The sequence below is a fragment of the Schistocerca serialis genome, chromosome 2, assembly GCF_023864345.2.
Source record: "Schistocerca serialis cubense isolate TAMUIC-IGC-003099 chromosome 2, iqSchSeri2.2, whole genome shotgun sequence".
Lineage (NCBI taxonomy): Eukaryota > Metazoa > Arthropoda > Insecta > Orthoptera > Acrididae > Schistocerca > Schistocerca serialis.
Genome location: NC_064639.1, coordinates 231,086,835 through 231,088,856, shown reverse-complemented (window position 1 = coordinate 231,088,856; position 2,022 = coordinate 231,086,835). Strand labels below are relative to the sequence as shown.

General features: G+C 50.0%; 3 non-coding genes across 3 annotated transcripts; 2 read left to right on the top strand and 1 right to left on the bottom strand.

Annotated features, from left to right (window-relative positions):
• Positions 1-284: 284 nt before the first annotated feature.
• Positions 285-359, bottom strand: Trnas-cga (transfer RNA serine (anticodon CGA)). The gene has a single exon. It is a non-coding gene; the product is annotated as a tRNA-Ser (tRNA).
• A 191-nt stretch (positions 360-550) lies between these two features.
• Trnas-cga (transfer RNA serine (anticodon CGA)) lies at positions 551-625 on the top strand. The gene has a single exon. It is a non-coding gene; the product is annotated as a tRNA-Ser (tRNA).
• Positions 626-851: 226 nt separating this feature from the next.
• On the top strand, positions 852-926 carry Trnas-cga (transfer RNA serine (anticodon CGA)). Its single transcript has one exon. It is a non-coding gene; the product is annotated as a tRNA-Ser (tRNA).
• Positions 927-2,022: the final 1,096 nt, after the last annotated feature.

The window sequence follows — 2,022 nt, the reverse complement described above, 5'->3', positions numbered from 1 at the left end:
TAAATGAGGTCGGCAGTTATATCCTGAGGCAAACGAGCACTTATGCTCCACAAGTTGGCCAGAGGCGAATTGGGATAGGCGAACGATAAGGAGGCTGAGGTGGACTTCGCCAGTTCGTGTTGAGCGGAATAAAAAGGGAAATCAAGCCAATGGAGCGAGCCTTCCAATTGATTTGAGACTTCGGATATTACATGAACAGAGCAACCTTGAGGTTTCTAGAATGAGATTTTCACTCTGCAGCGGAGTGTGCGCTGATATGAAACTTCCTAGCAGATTAAAACTGTGTGCCCGACCGAGACTCGAACTCGGGACCTTTGCCTTTCGCGGGCAAGCGCTCTACCAACTGAGCTACCGAAGCACGACTCACGGCCGGTACTCACAGCTTTACTTCTGCCAGTACCTCGTCTCCTACCTTCCAAACTTTACAGAAGCTTGCCTTTCTTTCAGGAGTGCTAGTTCTGCAAGGACCGCAGGAGAGCTTCTGTAAAGTTTGGAAGGTAGGAGACGAGGTACTGGCAGAAGTAAAGCTGTGAGTACCGGCCGTGAGTCGTGCTTCGGTAGCTCAGTTGGTAGAGCGCTTGCCCGCGAAAGGCAAAGGTCCCGAGTTCGAGTCTCGGTCGGGCACACAGTTTTAATCTGCTAGGAAGTTTCATATCAGCGCACACTCCGCTGCAGAGGGAAAATCTCATTCTGGAAACATCCCCCAGGCTGTGGCTAAGCCATGTCTCCGCATTATCCTTTCTTTCAGGAGTGCTAGTTCTGCAAGGTTCGCAGGAGAGCTTCTGTAAAGTTTGGAAGGTAGGAGACGAGGTACTGGCAGAAGTAAAGCTGTGAGTACCGGCCGTGAGTCGTGCTTCGGTAGCTCAGTTGGTAGAGCGCTTGCCCGCGAAAGGCAAAGGTCCCGAGTTCGAGTCTCGGTCGGGCACACAGTTTTAATCTGCTAAGAAGTTTCTTGAGGTTTCTGTTCACTCTTTTGGCCAAAGAGTATGAGGATAATAGGAACAGTAGTGACATGTTTCATATCATTACCAGAAGAACCACGCTTAACCTCCTTCGACACGAAGGCCAGGGCGTTGTCACTCACCAGGACTTAAGGCGGCCCGAATATGGAATACGTCTTGGTGATGCGGTGGATAGTATCCGCCGCAGTCATCTCCCTACTAGGAACAAGTCAAACCAAATTTCTTAAGCCAGAAATACCCCCAAGCAAGGAATAGTGAAAGGAAAATAGAATAAAACAGGAAGGAACAAGCTCACAAGATAACAAATCCTAACATCAGCGGATTTCTCGACCTCTCGACATAATATGCCCTTAATAAATAGATAACCGGGTACTCGTTCCCTGGCCAACAGACGTCATTTAATGGATCCCAACAGTATGTCCTGCTCCTGTTTAGACTTCAGGTCGGTAAAAAGCTCTATTACCACGGCCAAGACACCACAAATACGATTAATGGACGACGAGTGACTACTCCTTCGGTACCTTTCTCGAACATGCGGGTAAGTGCGTCGGCCACATTACTTTCAGACCCCTCACTGTGCCGAAATCAGAAACGGAGTGCAAATATCCGTACCGCTCATCTGGCGATCATACCGGTATGTCTAGGTCGCGCTTAGGGCTTGGTTGTCCGTCTTCAAATGGCACTCCATTTGCACGAGGTAGAATTGAAATTTCTCAAGGGAAGAGAAGACGGTCAAGTCCTAACACTCGTAAACGCAATACTTTAATCCATCAGCAGTTAAACTGCTAAGGGCGTAAGCGATTTGACGCCTTTCCCCGGAACATTCCTGCAAGAGGTCGGCCGCGACGCCAGTATTAGACGCGTGAGTCTGGACAATGATGGGATGGCCAAGACTGAGAGATTACTCAAGGTGGCTTTGGTAGCCCAAAAAGCAGCCTGCTAGCTCCCTCTCAAACAAAGGCCTCTACCTTGTTATGCAAACTGTTAATCGGGGGGGGGGGGGGGGGGAGGAGGGAGTTTGGTTCGCGGGGGGTGGGGTGGTGGGGAGGGGCTGGGCAAA